The 19,951-nt window shown below is 50.1% G+C and overlaps 1 protein-coding gene and 1 long non-coding RNA gene across 3 annotated transcripts in view; one reads left to right on the top strand and one right to left on the bottom strand.

Moving 5' to 3' along the window:
* The window catches only part of SH3GL1 (SH3 domain containing GRB2 like 1, endophilin A2), a 63,229-nt gene that overhangs the window by 12,467 nt on the left and 30,811 nt on the right, over positions 1–19,951 (top strand). The gene's annotated exons all lie outside the window — the stretch shown is intronic.
* Positions 9,647–12,741, bottom strand: LOC310835914. The gene is made up of 2 exons (XR_014559791.1): positions 11,290–12,741; positions 9,647–11,134 (listed from the first exon to the last, which is right to left on the bottom strand). It is a non-coding gene; the product is annotated as an uncharacterized lncRNA (long non-coding RNA).

Raw genomic sequence — 19,951 nt, 5'->3', positions numbered from 1 at the left:
TTACCCCTCGTGTGGTGCTTAGAACTTCTGACTAGGTCCTAGGAGCAGGGCTTGAAATTCCTCAGATGCCAGGTGTTGTTTTGCAACTGGCACGGGTCCAATTGTGACCTCTGGCTGCCACATTGGCAATTGACATCTCCATCAGTCTGGCCCTCCAGCTTCCTTAAGCAGGGAAGCAGAAGAGCTTATTTGTTGCATTTATATCCTAGCTTTTTCTCTCAGAGAGGCCAGCGTGGTGTAGTGGTTAAGAGCAGTGGACTCGTAATCTGGTGAACTGGGTTCGCTTCCCCGCTCCTCCACATGCAGCTGCTGGGTGACCCTGGGCCAGTCACACTTCTTGAAGTCTCTCAGCCCCACTCACCTCACAGAGTGTTTGTTGTGGGGGAGGAAGGGAAAGGAGATTGTTAGCCGCTTTGAGACTCCTTAAGGCAGTCTTTCTCAACCTGTGGGTCCCCAGATGTTGCTGAACTACAACTCCCATCACACCTAGGCAGCAAGGCCAGAGCTCAGGGATGATGGGAGTTGTAGTCCAACAAAATCTGGGGACCCACAGGTTGAGAACCGCTGGGCTAAGAGGATGTGACTGACTCCAAAGTCACCTCTTGAGCTTCATGACGGAGTGGCGATTTGAACCCTGATCTCCCAGGTCCTGGTCCAACACTCTCACCACCCTGGCTTCCTATAGTCCTCCTGCTATGGGGCAGTTCTATGAATTAAGAAGGTAAATAAATAGGGGGAGAGCCAAATGTCCCTTAGAGAAGGATCTGAAATATATTCCTTGAAGCTTGCATTTGTTTTATGCCCGATTGTTTCATTGGAAGTTTTGATGTGTGCAAACCGATTTGAGATTCCCCCCCCCCCCTTTAAAATATAAAGCTATCTATAAATGAAATAACAAAAACAATAATAGTAATCTCTAAGGGGGAGATGGCGCCTAGATATTCTGCTGTGGCGACCGCAACCTAAGTTTAAGGCGGCATTTGGCGATTGGCTGGTATATCTGAATGGAGTTGGATGCTGGTGGCGCTGCGGTTTAAACCACTGGGTCTTGGGCTTGTTGATCGGAAGGTTGGCGGTTCGAATCCGCACCACGGGGTGAGCTCCCATTGCTCGGTCCCTGCTCCTGCCAACCTAGCAGTTCGAAAGCACCTCAAAGTGCAAGTAGATAAATAGGTACCGCTCTGGCGGGAAGGGCAATGGCGTTTCCGTGCACTGCTCTGGTTCGCCAGAAGCGGCTTAGTCCTGCTGGCCACACGACCCGGAAGCTGTACGCCGGCTCCCTCGGCCAATAAAGCGAGATGAGCCCCGCAACCCCAGAGTCAGCCAGGACTGGACCTAATGGTCAGGGGTCCCTTTACCTTTTTAAAAGAGTAGGGGGACAGTTTCTCTCCTGTAGACCTTGACTCAGCTCTTCATTACTTTGGGGAAAGGGTCTGACCTGGTCGCCTACGCCTATCTTTCCATCGCTGACGCTGTCCTTTCTCCTGATCAAACATGCACTTGGTGTCAAGGATGGAATTGAGAAAGAGGGAGAGCTTCCTTTCACTCGGCCTGTTTCCTGTTCTAAACATGGCATGGGAAATGAACTAGGCTAAAGGCGAACACATCCTCCCAGCTAGGTGTTGGGTGCTGCAATTCCCTTGGCAAGGAGAGAAGAAAAAGATGCAAGCAGGCAGGCAGACCTGGTCCCCGCCTGGGTGGAGCTGCTCTCTGCAACTTAGGGCTCTCGCCTCCGGTATCGGCTCAACTCGGCATGGAAGCTGCAGGCAGCCACGCAGGAAATACTTGGTGCGCCAGATTCCTGGAAGTCTTAAGAGACTGATTCACACCGCCACCTGATCCCCACTGGAAACCGTGGTTTTTAAAATTCGGTGTTTACATTTGCAGGGTGTCGTAAGCTACCTTATTTTTCGCACCATAGGACGCACTTTTTCCCTCCTAAAAAGCAAGGGGAAATGTGTGTGCGTCTTATGGAGCAAATGCAGGGGGGAGGCAGGCGGGAAAAGCCCCCAAGAGCCGCACACAAGCTCCGTGCGCTCTTGCGGGCTTTTCCACAGGAGGGAGAAGGGACTGACTGGCCACATCAGTCCCTTCCCTCACCTCCCAGAAAAGCCAGGAGAAGCCGTGATCTCTTTAAAGGGGTTGCGCGGCTTCTGCGGGCTTTTGGGAGAGGTGAGGGAATCCCCCCAACTCCCAGGAAAGCCAGGAAAGCCCTGTGCAGCGTCTCCCGGCAAGGGGAAGCCAAAACAGCTAGCAGGATCCATCCCGCTCGCTGCCTTGGCTTGTTCCATAGCTGCGCGCAACCCCTCCGGCAAGGAGAGGCTGCACGGGGCTATGGCTTCTTTAGCCCTGCGCAGCGTCTCCCAGCAAGGAGAGGTTGTGCGGGCCTAAAGAGGAAGCCAAAACAGCGAGCAGGATCCAGCTTGTTCGCTGCCTTGGCTTGTGCCATAGCCGTGCGCAACCCCTCTGGCAGGGAGAGGTTGTGCGCAGCCTGTACGCTGCTCTTTGGGGCTGGGGAAGATTTTTTTTCTTGATTCCCCCCCCTAAAAACTGGGTGCGTCTTATGGTCCGGTGTGCCCTATGGTGCGAAAAATACAGTACATGAGGCGTACTTCTTCGTGGGGCTGCCACCGAAGGTGGCCTAGAAGCTTCAGTCGTTGCAAAATTAAATGGCCAGGCTGCTCACCAGGACAAAATGGCGTGAGCACATAGCCGTGCACAGATGTGCCGTCGCTGGTTACTTTTGCTTCTAGATGCGAACGGGGCTCCGGAACGGATCCCGTTTGCATCTAGAGGTACCACTGTAAAAGGACACATTCTGCTCATGTAAAAACACCAGACAGGCCCCACAAATAACCCAGAGATGCATTTTAAATAAAAGGACACATTCTGCTCATGTAAAAACACACTGATTCCCGGACCGTCCGTGGGCCGGATTTAGAAGGCGATTGGGCCGGATCTGGCCCCTGGGCCTTATGTTTGCCTACCCCATGTGTGCAGTAAGTCATAGGCTGAGCTCACGTTTCATGAAATGTTTGTGAGCACTGCAGAAGAACGTTGAATGACAGAATCTCCGTCGAGAGGGAAGGGAGAGGCCAGGAATGTTTTAGCAAGAGGACTGGGTTTCCGGAGCTGACAGAAAGAAAATTGGCCACGGATGGAGCAGGGGAACTCGAGGAATGAATAGAGAGGGGAGGTCAAAAGCTTGTGGGAGAGGGGAGTGGACAGGCAGAAGAGACCAGGATCTGGTGCCGGGGGGCAACAAGGAACTATTCAAACAGGAGGCATATCAAATGTGCTCCAAACAGGCTGAGCTTGATTTGGCCTGAATCGCGATGACCCGGCCGGACCTTGCAGAGCTTGTTCTTTTCCACAAACAGGTGTAGCAAGCATTAAATCTGCTTGCTGTGGTTGTGAAGACAGGTCTCCCTTTCCCGGGCCTTGCCGGACGCTCCCGTCGATAACCGCAGAGCTGGGGGGGGGGGCCATACACCCTCGTTCCTCAAGGGCGCAGTTTCATCCTTCTTGCTGCGAACATCCTCAGCAATTACCGTATTTTTTGCACCACAACACTCACTTTTTTCCTCCTAGAAAGTAAGGGGAAATGTCTGTGCGTGTTATGGAGGGAATGACTACGGGTGGCGGGGGGGGGGGATCTGCTGCAGTCGTGAGCAGAGGATCCATGGTTCCCCTTCCTTCCCTCCTCCGTGGCTCGCTTTGAAACAGCAAAGCGGGAGAAGAGCCGCTGAGTGGGGAGGAGAGAGGGACAGAGAGCCTGCTTGCTTTGAAGGAGCAAAGCGGGAGAGGAGAGGAGCCGCTTACACGAGTGTAAGCGGCTCCTGTCCGGTTGGTTCCTTTAAAGCAAGCAGGCTCTCTGTCCCTCTCTGCGCAACAGCTTAGCTCTGCCAGCTTAGATCCTTTAACCAGAGGTTTATTTTTGTCTCATTTCTTTCTTGGCCTTGCCCTCCAGAGAGATCAAGCTGGTACATGATTTCCTCCTGTTCTTCACAAACAAGCACACACTTTATCCTGTCAGCTGGATAGAAGGTTGCCTCGGCTGAAAGTGTGTGGCTTAAGATCGCCTGGTGAGCAGCAGTTTGATACAGGGGTGGCCAACATGCCCCCCCCCCAATGTGGTTTTCAACACACAGGGCTTGGAAATATTCACTTCTTAATGGAAGTATTTCCAGTTCGCATCCAGCCTGCACCCCAAAGGAACTAATTCAGATTCATAGAATCACAGAATCATAGAGTTGGAAGAGACCCCAAGGGCCATCGAGTGCAACCCCCTGCCAAGCAGGAAACACCATCAGAGCACTCCTGACATATGGTTGTCAAGCCTCTGCTTCAAGACCTCCAAAGAAGGAGACTCCACCACACTCCTGGGCAGCAAATTCCACTGTCCAACAGCTCTTACTGTCAGGAAGTTCTTCCTAATGCTTAGGTGGAATCTTCTTTCTTGTAGTTTGGATCCATTGCTCCGGGTCCGCTTCTCTGGAGCAGCAGAAAACAACCTTTCTCCCTCCTCTATGTGACATCCTTTTATATATTTGAACATGGCTATCATATCACCCCTTAACCTCATCTTCTCCAGGCTAAACATGCCCAGCTCCCTTAGCCGTTCCTCATAAGGCATCGTTTCCAGGCCTTTGACCATTTTGGTTGCCCTCCTCTGGACACCTTCCAGTTTGCCAGTGTCCTTCTTGAACTGTGGTGCCCAGAACTGGACACAGTACTCCAGGTGAGGTCTGACCAGAGCAGAATACAGTGGCACTATTACTTCCCTTGATCTAGATGCTATACTCCTATTGATGCAGCCCAGAATTGCATTGGCTTTTTTAGCTGCCGTATCACACTGTTGGCTCATGTCATGTTTGTGGTCAACCAAGACTCCTAGATCCTTTTCACATGTAGTGCTCTCAAGCCAGGTGTCACCCATCTTGTATTTGTGCCTCTCATTTTTTTTGCCCAAGTGCAATACTTTACACTTCTCCCTGTTAAAATTAATCTTGTTTGTTTTGGCCCAGTTCTCTAATCTGTCAAGGTCATTTTGAAGTGTGATCCTGTCCTCTGGGGTGTTAGCCACCCCTCCCAGTTTGGTGTCATCTGCAAATTTGATCAGGATGCCCTTGAGTCCATCATCCAAGTCGTTGATAAAGATGTTGAATAAGACCGGGCCCAAGACAGAACCCTGTGGTAGATTCAGGTTTGCCCCTTTGCAAAACGAACTAATTTGGTTCACCTAAGGCAGAGGTCAGCAAACTTTTTCAATAGGGGGCCGGTCCACTGTCCCTCAGACCTTGTGGGTGGCCGGACTATATTTTTTTGGGGGGGGAATGAATTCCTATGCCCCACAAATAACCCAGAGATGCATTTTAAATAAAAGCACACATTCTACTCATGTAAAAACACGCTGATTCCTGGACCATCCGCGGGCCAGATTTAAAAAGCGATTGGGCTGGATCTGGCCCCCGGGCCTTAGTTTGCCTACCCATGACCTAAACAATGATTTTCTCCCCCAGCCTTCAGAATGTTGCAGGCTCGTGTACTGATGTGTAAAAATACACTTTGGAAGAAAACATCAAACCCCTATGTGCACATAAATGTGAATGGTTCAATTTATTTCCCCCAGCATTTAGGATCTTAAACCTTCGAGGCCCAAAGAGGTAAAATGATGATGATGCTGCTGATGATGATGATGCAAGAGAATGGACTTGAAGATCAGCTAGGAATCATTCAGAATTCAACTCCCGAAAACAATATTTAATTCATGTTCAGTTCGGAGAACTGCTTTCAACTGCAGTTCGGAGGTTTTTGCACTAATTCAGCAAACGTTTAGCCAAACTAGTTCACTCTTCAAGCATTGATCGAATGACAATTCCTAGCGTCTTTGACCGTTCCAATCACGTAGGGAACAGCTACACTTCCTCTAGTAATGCAATTTTTTGTTGTTGCCTCTACTCACCTGGAAACATGATTTGCTCGCCATAGGTGACCATGCAGTTTTGCTTTATGCTAACCAGGCTCCTGTTTAGTTTGAGCGTGGAGGAGAGGGGGGGAGTTGTGTGTGTAGCTATTCTGTAGCTGTGTCCCCAGAGCTCTTCCTGTTAATGATTAGTCCCCCTTTGAGGGAGACGAATAACTATGCCTAATTAACCTTACTCCCTCGGTGTTATATTCTTTTCCTGGCTCCTGCATGCATGCATCAGTAGCCCTCCCTGCATCCCATTTAAACCTCTCTCTCTTGAAAAAAAAGTGAGTCAGCGGCTTGTAAGGGGCGGGAAGGAGAGAATCGAGCAGGAGATCCCAGCGCTGCAGCGAAATGTGGCTTTGTCTGGGCCAGGATCCAGGCCTGGAAAATGTCATCTAAAGTGGAATACGGACGTGGGCGGCTGTACGTTGCCGCCCTCTTTCCCCCAGAGATCTTTTCTTGCAAGCCATGCAATAACCTTTCTCCAGATGCTGATGCCGTCTCTTCCGTCCTAGGAAATTCTGTCCACAGAACTGCGTTTTCTCTCGCAATACACCGTGTGGGTTGTTGCTGTTGTTGTTTTGCGCTCTGCAGAATGCTCAGTTTGGCACCTCAGTCTTTGCCCTGGGGGTACAGTGGTACCTCGGGTTACATACGCTTCGGGTTACATACACTTCAGGTCACAGACTCCGCTAACCCAGAAATAGTGCTTCAGGTTAAGAACTTTCCTTCAGGATGAGAACAGAAATCGTGCTCCGGCAGCGCGGCAGCAGCAGGAGGCCCCATTAGCTAAAGTGGTGCTTCAGGTTAAGAACAGTTTCAGGTTAAGTATGGCCCTCCACAACGAATTAAGCACTTAACCCGAGGTACCACTGTATGTGTGTGTGCTGTATTAATTTAATAATGTTCCCTAGGTGGCTTACCAAGCAGTATTTAATTACTATTAATTAAAAACAAACAACAGACATAAGAGCCTAAGGGTTACATCCGAAACAACACCAAGACACAGACCACTCCTTGCAAGGATTTTTCTTGGTGCAATGGGATACCCACCTCGGTTGCAAATGCTAACTCTCTAGGTATTCCCTCAATCCTCTGCCATAGATTCAGGGAGGTGGAGTTTCTGTTCTGAAAATCCTTCCACTGATGGAACACCCTGTTTAGATCCTGCCCTAAGATGCCCTAAAAAACTCCTTATAACCGCAACACTTTTTAGCTCAGGTTAAAACCACACTAAGCCCTCAACAGCTCTAATGCAATTAAAAAGCCCTAGAGAATAAATAAGTAAAAAATTGCAACCATACTTGAAAGCGTGCAACGGTATCGCAGTACAAATCAGGCCTACTGTCTGTTTTTCTTGGTCCCAAGCTCTCTTTGATTCCCTCGCCAGCTGACATGTGACTTTCGAACGTGGGGAGAATTTGCATTGGCTAGAATTCTCCCTGGAATTTCCCTATTTCAATGCAAGAGTTAAAATGCCAAAACAGATGAAAATTGCACCAACCTATGTAGCCTTGTCTAAGCAAGGATGTTTTCCTCTGGTGTCAAAAAGGCCATAGATAAGGAACAAGGCGAGCTTCTCTCAGGAAGCTATTGGATTACTGGGCCCACCACCAAGAAGGCCCCATTCTCTAGTAGCTTATCTCTTCACTTTCTAGAACAGGGCCTTTGAAGGAAGATCTTAGTGTTCAGGTAGGCAAACGTGGCCACGTGAACAAACACTGAAAGAGGGGTGTTGTGCAGCCAAGAGCTGTGGCTCTGGCCTGTTGTTGTCTTCCAAGTGTACAAACAGCGGGAGGAAAATTGGGCTTGTATCTAGGGCTGGATTGATCTGTCAGTTTCACTTTCTCCCAGTTGTTCTTTTTATTCTAGTCTTAACTTCACATTTCCACATCGGTTTGTGATTTATTGTTTTTAAGCCCTCCTGAAGAGGAGAAGGTCTCTCCTAACACACACACCCAGATTTGCCTAAAACACGTTTGCAAAGCAGTTGCCCCAATATAACACAACATGTTTTCACAAATACCATATTTTTTGCTCTATAAGACTCACTTTTTCCCTCCTAAAAAGTAAGGGGAAATGTGTGTGCGTCTTATGGAACGAATGCAGGCTGCGCAGCTATCCCAGAAGCCAGAACAGCAAGAGGAATCGCTGCTTTCGCTGCGCAGTGATCCCTCTTGTTGTTCTGGCTTCTGAGATTCAGAATATTTTTTTTCTTGTTTTCCTCCTCCAAAAACTAGGTGCGTCTTATGGTCTGGTGCGTCTTATAGAGCGAAAAACACGGTATATACACTTGTATGCACGCTTTACCCTAGTACTGTATATGCATGTTTTGCACGTGCTACTTGTTTGGAGAACTGCGCTGCAGAACTCTGAGAAGTGCACACTTTGAAGGATGTCTGGGTTCCGTTCCCCCATGTTGTTTCAGGACGTGTGAATTAGGGAGGCTTGCCCTTAAATGTGAATTGCATTGAACCCCTCCCCACCCCATCCGTCCCTGGTTGTAAATTTTGCTAGGACTAAATCCAGTGCAATTGATGAACCTAAATCAGTAGAACGTGAGACTCTTAATCTCAGGGTTGTGGGTTTGAGTTCCAGGTTGGGCAAAAGATTCCTTCATTGGAGGGAGTTGAACCTTACGGTCCCTTCTGCCTCTATAATTCTATGATTCAAGTAAGGGATCCCCTTTTAATTTTAGTGGGTCTACTCTGAGGATAGCGACCTTTGACTACAACCTTTCGTAACTATGCTGCTGTGGGACGGAATATTTTCTGTGAAATGTTTCATTATTACGGTGATGTACAACCAGTCAGCCGCGGCCTGAAAGCAAGATGAGCTCTGCAGCCCCATAGTAGCCTTTGACTGGACTTAACCGTCCAGGGGTCCTTTACCTTTAAAGGTAAAGGGACCCCTGAACATTAGGTCCAGTCGTGGCCGACTCTGGGGTTGCGGCGCTCATCTCGCTTTATTGGCCGAGGGAGCCGGCGTTTGTCCTCAGACAGTTTTTCCGGGTCATGTGGCCATCATGACTAAGCCACTTCTGGCGAACCAGAGCAGCGCACGGAAACGCCGTTTACCTTCCCGCCGGGGTGGTACCTATTTATCTACTTGCACTTTGACGTGCTTTAAAACTGCTAGGTGGGCAGGAGCAGGGACCGATCAGCAGGAGCTCACCCCGTCATTGCGGGGATTCGAACCGCCGACCTTCTGATCGGCAAGCCCTAGGATCTGTGGTTTAACCCACAGCGCCACCTGCGTCCCTTCCTTTACCTTTACCCTTTTCCTTATATCGTGCCACTTAGTTGCATGGCATAATTTGTTTGCTAAATAAGTATGCTAAATCAGATCTCCATTTATTTGGGGGTCTTGTACCTTGGGTGCAATTGGACCCTTCAATAGTGGAATGGTTTTACTCGGGAGGTGATGAACTCTCCCTCCTTGGAGGTTTTTAAGCAGAGGTTGGACGGCTATCGGTTTATATGAGATTCCTGCATTGCAGGGGGGTGGACTAGGCGACTCTGGGGTTCCTTTCAAACTCTTATGATACCGTGATTTTATGGGACAGGGCAGACGAGGTGCTGTGAACGCTTGAAAACCCCACGACTTACTTAGCAAGATTTGTACCGTAGATAAAACCCACAAGCAGCTTACCGAGAATATAAAAACACACTAAAATCGACGTCCAGAAACAAGTTTATAAAAAGCAAAATGACTACGGTCGACATTTCAAAGTGTGCATTCTGAACTAAAAGGGGATTCAAGCGCAGATCGACTTCGCATGTCTAGGTAGGCTTGCACAGACAGAAACGTTTTGGGTGTCTGCCAAAGCCCAACGCCTAGCGTCAGTCAGCAGGGAGCCTCAGATTGTAGGAGCTGCCACGTGGAAAGATCTCGGCTCCTTACATAATGCCAGTTCCGCAGATCAAACCGGCCGTGTGGGGTAAAGGCTTTAAGCTGGGTAAACACTTGCTAAGAATTGTTGCTCCGTCACGAGGGCCAGAAACCAGCGAGTTATTTAGAAAAAAAGAACAAATATGCATGCATGGTGCTAGGCGTACACACAGCACAGAGAGCTTAAGTTCGGAGCAACGTAAAGTGGAAATGATTTCCCCCGATTCTCCTGGCAGAGAGTTTGCTGGGACCAGGCGCAGTTCGTTCAGGGCAAGCTCTTAAAAGCCCTGAAATAATAAATCTGCAGCAGGTGTTGTTGTTATTGTTGTTTAGTCGTTTAGTCGTGTCTGACTCTTGGTGACCCCATGGACCAGAGCATGCCAGGCACTCCTGTCTTCCACTGCCTCCCGCAGTTTGGTCAGACTCATGTTTGTGGCTTCGAGAACACTGTCCCACCATCTCCTCCTCTGTCGTCCCCTTCTCCTTGTGCCCTCCATCTTTCCCAACATCAGGATCTTTTCCAGGGAGTCTTCTCGTCTCCAGAGGTGGCCAAAGTCTTGGAGCCTCAGCTTCAGGATCTGCCCTTCCAGTGAGCACTCAGGGCTGATTTCCTTCAGAATGGAGAGGTTTGATCTTCTTGCAGTCCATGGGACTCTCAAGAGTCTCCTCCAGCACCAGAATTCAAAAGCATCAATTCTTCGGCGATCAGCCTTCTTTATGGTCCAGCTCTCACTTCCATACATCACTGCTGGGAAAACCATAGCTTTAACTATACGGACCTTTGTTGGCTGCTGAGTAATCTCAGCTGCTCCCTGAGATGCAGGCAGCTTGATCAAAAAATCAAATCCCCTGCAAAAAGTTCATCGGTCGGTTCCACGTGGCCTGCAAGAGGAAGCTCTTTGAAAATATTTGTGCTTGTTATCGGCCTTGGCGGAGCTCCTCTTTCAGCACTTTGGTTTATTTTTTCGGGGGGTGGAAAGTACATCCTCCTTTTCACATGCGGTTTCCTCCGCCGCATCCCATCGAACTGCAAGCCCATCACTTTCTGAGGTCGGCTGTTGTTGACAGGAAGCGGGCAGGTTCCAGCAGCCCAGGCTGAGTTGGCTGCAGCCGAGATGCCCAGGTTGCAAAAGGAATAAAGCAAATCTTGTTTCGCTGGGTCCGGAGCAGCGCTTTGGAGAACGGAGGGGGAGGTCTCTTGTTTGGGCATCTGCTGGTAGCCCTGGGGACAAACCCTGTCTCTGAAACCCTGCAGGGGTTTTAGATGTAAAACTTTTGGGGCCGGGTCTGACCAGTGGCATAGCGTGGGGGGTGCAGGGGGGGCGGCCGCACCGGGCGCAACATCTGGGGGTTTAGGGTTAGGGGGTGGAAATCCACGGGTTAGGGGGCGCAAATTACTTGCCTTGCCCCGGGTGCTGACAACCTACGCTACGCCACTGGGTCTGACCCATAGCTGTCAACCTTCCCTTTTTGGGGGGAAATTCCCTTATTCCAGCGCCATTTCCCGCTGCTATCCCGGATTGTTAGATATCCCATAGACTGTCCCTGGGACAAGTGAGGCAGCTGATCCCTTACAGTGGCACCTCGGGTTAAGTACTTAATTCATTCCGGAGGTCCATTCTTAACCTGAAACTGTTCTTAACCTGAAGCACCACTTTAGCTAATGGGGCCTCCCGCTGCTGCCACTCCGCCGGAGCACGATTTCTCTTCTCATCCTGAAGCAAAGTTCTTAACCTGAAGCACTATTTCTGGGCTAGCGGAATCCGTAACCTGAAGCGTATGTAACCCGAGGCACCACTGTATTTTCGAGGCTGCTGATCCATTATTTTCAAATCTGAAAGTTGACAGCTATGGTCTGGCCGGGTCTGGCCTCCGAGCCTTAGTTTGCCTACCCATGCTCAGTCTAAAGCAGGGGTCAGCAAACATTTTCATGTAAAACTTTCACACGTAAAAAATGCATTGCTCATCGAAGGGAGCGGGTGGGGTTATCCAATTCCATTTAACTCAGGCATAGGCAAACTCGGCCCTCCAGATGTTTTTGGGACTACAACTCCCATCATCCCTGACCACTGGGCCTCTTAGCTAGGGATCATGGGAGTTGTAGTCCCCAAAACATCTGGAGGGCCGAGTTCGCCTATGCCTGATTTAACTGCTGCAGCAGGCGGAATGCTAACATTTGGCACGTGAGGCGTTCCAGGACTCCTGGCTTCCCCCAAAGGAGTTTGGAAACAGCGTTTTTATGCTTGAGAGTTGAGACGTGCAGTACAATTGAGACTTGCAGCCAAGCGCTCCAGAAGAGACCGAGCCAAGCCGTCCAACCGCCTGGAATGCAGGGGTGGGCGGGGGCGAATTCCCCCCCTTGACACACTTGGACTGTATTCTGGTTGCAGGAGGCAGGAAAGAAGGGGGCTAACCAGGCCTGCCAAGGAGGAGTGGAAGCCGTGCCTGTGGAATGCAGTCTGTGTTCTGCCAATGCGCAGCCCGATTGAAAAGCAAAAGCAAAAAAAAAGCAAAAGCAGCCATGCTGGTACGTAATAAACTGTGGTCTAATAACGTAATAAACTGAGCCTCTTTTAGGCTTCCTGATCAGCAGGTCGGCGGTTCGAATCCCCGCGACGGGGTGAGCTCGTATTCCTCCACCCCAGCTCCTACCAAGCTAGCAGGTCGAAAGCACGCCAGCGCAAGTAGATAAATAGGTACCACTGCGGCGGGAAGGTAAACGGCGTTTCCGTGCGCTCTGGTTTCCGTCATTGTGTCCTGTTGCGCCAGAAGCGGTTTAGGCCTGCTGGCTACACGACCCGGAAAGCTGTCTGCGGACAAATGCTGGCCTGAAAGCAAGATGAGCGCCGCAACCCCATAGTCACCTTTGACTGGACTTAACCGTCTGGGGGTCCTTTATATTTTACCTTTACCTAAACTCCAATATCCACAACAGGGCAGCACCTTTCTTTAGAGCCCAGCCAAGTTGTCAAAACTTTCTGAAGGCAACCCTGTTCTGGGAAGCTTTTAAGGTACTTTTTATGTTCTGTTAGAAGCCGCCTAGAGTTGCTGGGGCAACACTGTCAAAGAGGCAGGGTACAAGTAACAATTGGTTGCTGTTCTTGTTGTTTTGCCTCAGGTGGAGAAACAGGCTGGGCTGCCAATGCCTCCTGTTATAGGTTACCTTTTGCCCATGTTGCTTCACTTGTAAATTGAGGTGTGAAAGCTTGGAAATCCCCCAGAAAAAAATATTTCCCCCCCCCCTTCATTTTTCCTCCCTCTTCCTCGAGCCCTCACACCTCTATTTTCAGTGTAAGGTAAAGGGACCCCTGACCATTAGGTCCAGTCGTGGCCGACTCTGGGGTTGCGGCACTCATCTCGCTTTACTGGCCGAGGGAGCCGGCGTACAGCTTCCGGGACATGTGGCCAGCATGACTAAGCCGCTTCTGGAGAAGCAGAGCAGCGCACAGAAACGCCGTTTACCTTCCCGCCGGAGTGGTACCTATTTATCTACTTGCACTTTGACATGCTTTTGAACTGCTAGGTTGGCAAGAGCAGGGACCGAGTAACGGGAGCTCACCCCATCATGGGGGTTCGAACTTTTTTCTTTCTTTACATTCTCAAAGCTGTGGGCATCTCTTTTGCACATCTCTGGAGAGCAGGCTTGGAGCTAGAAGGACCCGAGAGTTCACAGAAAGTTCTGAGCAGGCCTGCTCCCCCTTGCAGCACTGAAAGCAATATGGTTCCTTGTTCAGCAGCGTCAATTGCTGGTGTGCAGCAAAGATTCCAATCTCTGGCCTATTACGGCTTCTTTGGAGCGCAGAAAGCTGCCTTGACACTAAACCAGTCTATAGGTCTGTCTGTTGTTGTTGTTTAGTCATTTAGTCGTGTCCGACTCTTCGTGACCCCATGGACCAGAGCACGCCAGGCACTTCTGTCTTCCACTGCCTCCCACAGTTTGGTCAGATAGGTCTGTCTAGGTAAAGGTAAAAAGGTAAAGGACCTCTGGATGATTAAGTCCAGTCAAAGGCGACTATGGGGTTGCGGCTTTCAGGCCAAGGGAGCCGGTGTTTGTCCACAGATAGCTTTCCGGGACATGTGGCCAGCAGGACTCAACCGCTTCTGGTGCAACGGGACACCATGACGGAAACCAGAACACACAGAAACGCCGTTTACCTTCCTGCCGCAGTGGTACCTATTTATCTACTTGCACTGGCGTGCTTTTGAACTGCTGGGTTGGCAGGAGCTGGGACCGAGCAACAGGAGCTCAGTCCATCACCCCGTTGCGGGGATTTGAACCGCCGACCCTCCGATTGGCAAGCCCAAGAGGCTCAGTGGTTTAGACTGCAGTGTCTAGCTCAGCCCTATCTGTAGTGGGTCTCCAGAGTTCCAGGCCAGGGTTCCAGGGATCGCGCTGCACCCTGAGCTCCGGGCTCCAGAAAAATAGCTAGAGCAGTGTTTCCCAACCTTGGGCCTCCAGATGTTTTTGGCCTACAACTCCCATCATCCCTAGCTAGCAAGACCAGTGGTCAGGGATGATGGGAATTGTAGTTCAAAAACAGCTGGAGGCCCAAGGTTGGGAAACACTGAGCTAGAGCACTTTGCACCGGGCGTAACTAGTTCAAAGTGAAAGTGCCAAAGGTAGAAAGTTGCACACAAACGTGCAGATCAGCCTAATATTTATCTGCAGCCCGCAGCGCACTGTGTGCCCAAGTGAGTCATTTGTTGAAACTTCATGATAGCAGGATGTTTGTCTGTGTGGTGGGTTTTTTAGGTAAGGCATATGTGCCACAGTTTGAAATTCAGATATATCTGCTAATCACCAAATGCCACCTTGAACCTGGGTCGGGGTCATGCCCAACACAATGTCTGGGGGCCATCTTTTCCCCTTTCATTATTATTTTAGTTATAATTATAATTAATTACTTTTCTGTAGCACTGTGTGTTTCAAAGATAGGGACGCGGGTGGCGCTGTGGGTTAAACCACAGAGCCTAGGACTTGCCGATCAGAAGGTTGGCGGTTCGAATCCCTGCAACGGGGTGAGCTTCCGTTGCTCGGTCCCTGCTCCTGCCAACCTAGCAGTTTGAAAGCACATCAAAGTGTGTAGATAAATAGGTACCACTCTGGCGGGAAGGTAAACGGCATTTCCGTGCGTTGCTCTGGTTTCCCAGAAGTGGCTTAGACATGCTGGCCACATACCCGGAAGCTGTATGCCGGCTCCCTCGGCCAGTAAAGCGAGATGAGCACCGCAACCCCAGAGTCGGCCATGACTGGACCTAATGGTCAGGGGTCCCTTTACCCTTTACCTTTATGTTTTAAAGAAAGAGTCTCAAGGCGGTTTACAACACCTTAAAACATCCAATAAAACAATCCAGAATAAAACAACTTCAATCTTGAGGGAATATATTTCAGATCCTTCTCTAAGTGGTGTTTGGCTTTCGACATATTTATTTACCTACTTAATTTATAGAGCTGCCCCATAGCAGGCGGACTCTAGGAAGCCAGGGTGGTGTCATGGCTAGCAGCGGTTCTCAACCTGTGGGTCCCCAGATGTTGTTGGACTACAACTCCCATCATCCCTGAATCCTGGCCTTGCTAGCTAGGGGTGATGGGAGTTGTAGTCCAACAACATCCGGGGGCACACAGGTTGAGAAAGGCTGGGTTAGAGTGTCGGACCAGGACCTGGGAGATCAGGGTTCAAATCCCCGATCCGTCATGAAGCTCTTTGCCTACCTCACAGGGTCGTTGTAGGGATTAACTGAGATGGGGCTGAACCATGTGCTCCCTGGAGAAAAAGGTGGGAGATAAATTACTGCTCTTCTGCCACCTGCTTAAGGAAGCTGGAAGGGCCAGACACATGGAGACGTCTGTTGCCAATCTGGCTTCCAGAGATCTCCATGTGGCTGCAGTTGGGCACGCGCCTGGGGAATTTCTGTCGCCGATGTGTATAGCTGTTGTGCCACAGATTCGTTCATGGATGGATGTTGCCCTTCCTCCTCTTTTCAGGATCCCTTCTCAGGAAGGGCCTTGCCACTCAGTTCAGTGGTACCTCTGGATGCAAATGGGATCCATTCCAGAGCCCCGTTCACATCCTGAACGCAACCCGCATCTGCGCGTGCGCGGGTTGCGATTTGCCGTGTCTGCGCATGCGCGTGACGTCATTTTGAGCGTCTGCACATGCGCGAGCGGCGAAACTCAGAAGTTACGCATTCCGTTACTTCCTGGACGCCGTGGAGCGTAACCTGAAAACGCTCAACCTAAAGCATATTTAACCCGAGGTATGACTATATCTAGTGATGTATGGAAGTAAGAGCTGGACCATAAAGAAGGCTGATCGCCGGAAAATGGATGCTTTTGAATTATGGTGCTGGAGGAGACTCCTGAGAGTCCCATGGACTGCAAGAAGATCAAACCTCTCCATTCTGAAGGAAATCAGCCCTGAGTGCTCACTGGAAGGACAGATCCTGAAGCTGAGGCTCCAAGACTTTGGCCACCTCATGAGAAGAGAAGACTCCCTGGAAAAGACCCTGATGTTGGGAAAGATGGAGGGCACAAGGAGAAGGGGACGACAGAGGACGAGATGGTGGGACAGTGTTCTTGAAGCTACCAGCCTGAGTTTGACCAAACTGCGGGAGGCAGTGGAAGACAGGAGTGCCTGGCGTGCTCTGGTCCAGGGGGTCAGGAAGAGGCGGACACGACTAAACAACAATAATGACTGTATAGTGGTACCTCGGGTTACATACGCTTCAGGTTAGATACGCTTCAGGTTACACACTCCACTAACCCAGAAATAGTACCTCGGGTTAAGAACTTTGCTTCAGGATAAGAACATAAATCGTGCTCCAGCAGCACGGCGGCAGCAGGAGGCCCCATTAGCTAAAGTGGTGCTTCAGGTTAAGAACAGTTTCAGGTTAAGAACGGACCTCTGGAACGAATTAAATTCTTAACCCAAGGTACCACTGTATCAGGGCTGAATGCTTCACCTTAGAAATTGCATCTTAGAGTTGCAAAGGGACCGCGAGGGTCATCTACTCCAGCCCCCTGCAACGGATGAATCTTCTGCTCTGTTTGGGGCTTGAACGCATGGCCCTGAGATGAAGAGTCTCGTGCTCCTCAGACTGAGACTCTGCAGGCAGCCTCCTGCCTCCCCTCCAAGGGCATTGCTTTTCCCATAGAAGCAGGTGACCCTCCAGAGATGACCTTGCCGGTGGTGGTGGAAGGCAGGAAGGAAGGAAGGAGGGGAATTGTCATCCTGGTGGGGACAACATCCGAAGGAGCACCTGCCCTCCCATTGACCTTATTGAGCACTGGAACAAACAGATGTCATCTTGCAGAGAAGAGTTTTAACCGTAGAGAAGGACCTCTACAGTGGTACCGTCCCATCCATAGAATCATAGAATCATAGAGTTGGAAGAGACCACAAGGGCCATCGAGTCCAACCCCCTGCCAAGCAGGAAACACCATCAGAGCACTCCTGACATATGGTTGTCAAGCCTCTGCTTCAAGACCTCCAAAGAAGGAGACTCCACCACACTCCTGGGCAGCAAATTCCACTGTCCAACAGCTCTTACTGTCAGGAAGTTCTTCCTCATGTTTAGGTGGAATCTTCTTTCTTGTAGTTTGGATCCATTGCTCCGTGTCCGCTTCTCTGGAGCAGCAGAAAACAACCTTTCTCCCTCCTCTAGGTGACATCCTTTTATATATTTGAACATGGCTATCATATCACCCCTTAACCTCCTCTTCTCCAGGCTAAACATGCCCAGCTCCCTTAGCCGTTCCTCATAAGGCATCGTTTCCAGGCCTTTGACCATTTTGGTTGCCCTCCTCTGGACACCTTCCAGTTTGTTAGTGTCCTTCTTGAACTGTGGTGCCCAGAACTGGACACAGTACTCCAGGTGAGGTCTGACCAGAGCAGAAGACAGTGGCACTATTACTTCCCTTGATCTAGATGCTATACTCCTATTGATGCAGCCCAGAATTGCATTGGCTTTTTTAGATGCCGCGTCCATGGCATCACTTCCCTGCGGAGGCTCGCGTTTTCGGCACTTTGCCCAGACCTTTCTTTAATTGAGCTTTAAAACTCTGGCGGCCTTTATCCTCTTGTTTTTATGGGCTCAGCTAGAGCAATGTTTGTTCTGTGTTCGTCGCAACGATGGACAGACGTGTTGTTGCAGGAGCGCGGCAGAAAGGAAGGTGCAGAGATGAAAATAAGAAAAGGGGGAGACACCTACCATCTACAACATTTTCTTTTTTTGAAATCGTTTTTATTTGATTTTGCCAAGTACATATCCATATCCACATATAGAGATTTCTCTGAATCTCGAGACTCCCCCCCCCCCCCCGCCATCCCCTCCGTGGGTCCTGTTGTTAACATTTAAAACTGTATGTTATTCCGTAGCCTGTATTCCATATCAATCTATATTGTCCATAACGTTTGTTGCATTGCAAGTGAGATTAAAATCCTGGTAATGTTTTCATCTGCTTGCAGTGGTCCGGTAAAGGTAAAGGGACCCCTGCCCATTAGGCCCAGTCGTGACTGACTCTGGGGTTGCGGTGCTCATCTCGCTTTACTGGCCGAGGGAGCCGGCGTACAGCTTCCGGGCCATGTGGCCAGCATGACCAAGCCGCTTCTGGCGAACCAGAGCAGCGCACGGGAATGCCGTTTACCTTCCCGCTGGAGCGGTACCTATTTATCTACTTGCACTTTGACGTGCTTTTGAACTGCTAGGTTGGCAGGAGCAGGGACCGAGCAACGGGAGCTCACCCGGTCACGGGGATTCGAACCGCCAACCTTCTGATCGGCAAGTCCTAGGCCCTGTGGTTTAACCCACAGCGCCACCCGTGTCCCTGCAGTGGTCCCCTAGGTAGATGCTAATTCCCCCCCCCATTCTTTTTTGTCCTTACCAAGCTACAACATTCTTCTGATCAGATCCCTACCCCTTTTCGAAGGGAGGAAGGGAGATAAAGAGAAAAGGAAGGAAGGAAGGAAGGAAGGAAGGAAGGAAGGAAGGAAGGAAGGAAACTCTAGGTTAGGCTGGCTTCCTTCTGCCTTGGAAGACAATAAAGGAATGCGCTTTTTGGAGTGAAGTCAAACTGTAGGATGGTTGCCGCTCCTGCTGTGGCTATAGAAACTGTTGTGGGAGAGAGATATGTCTTCTTGGTGCTGGGACCAGCATTAGAAATTAGCCAGGCGCCTTTTGCTCCTGGCGTGGGTCCAGTTGGGACTCCGTGGAGATTACTGGGCACTGGGTTGGCGACCACAGTTTAAAAACCCCTGCCTCAGTCCGTAGCTAACGCCATTTCCTTTTCCACCGGGTGCGTCTCTCCTTCTCGCGTACTGGGACAAGTGAATTGTTGTAAGAGCAAGGTGCAGTTGAGCGACACAGTTGAGATTGATCATCTAGTCTAACCCCCACCCCCGGTGAATGGACATTCTGTTGCGTTGAACTAGATTTAAGGTGTCTACTTGGCACTTAGCTTATATACCCGCGTTTCCAACACTGGCTGGGGCAGATGAGTGTGTCCAGTTACGCAACACCGTGGTGTTTATTCTGTCTGTGCTCCTCCAGTCGCTGCTACAGATATAACACTTGACTGCCTTGTCTCCAGGCACTGTTGTCATTTGCAAGGGATTCCCACATGGTGGGGTTGATCCCGCCAGCCTTCATATCACATTTGCCAACGTCTTTGTTGCACAGAGGGACGCGGGTGGCACTGTGAGCACCCGTTGCTCTGTCCCAGCTCCTACCAACCTAGCAGTTCGAATGCACGCAGTGCAAGTAGATAAATAGGTACCACTCCGGCGGGAAGGTAAACGGTGTTTCCGTATGCTGCTCTGGTTCGCCAGAAGCGGCTTAGTCATGCTGGCCACATGACCCGTAAAACTGTCTCCAGAAGCGGACAAACGCCGGCTCCCTCTGCCTAAAGAGTGAGATGAGCGCTGCAACCCCAGAGTCGTCCGCGACTGGACTTAACTGTCAGGGGTCCCTTTACCTTTACCTTTGTTGCACAGACTTTTAACGCCTGCGTTGGTGAAGATTTAACCCATGCCCAATTGCATTACATCACTATCTCCCCACAACATTCTAGGCCAAGGCTCTCAGACCTCC

This window comes from Podarcis gaigeae, assembly GCF_964106915.1.
Source record: "Podarcis gaigeae genome assembly, chromosome: 18".
Taxonomy (NCBI): Eukaryota; Metazoa; Chordata; class Lepidosauria; order Squamata; family Lacertidae; genus Podarcis; species Podarcis gaigeae.
The sequence above is the reverse complement of the archived record's forward strand: the minus strand, read 5'-3'. Positions and strand labels throughout refer to the sequence as shown.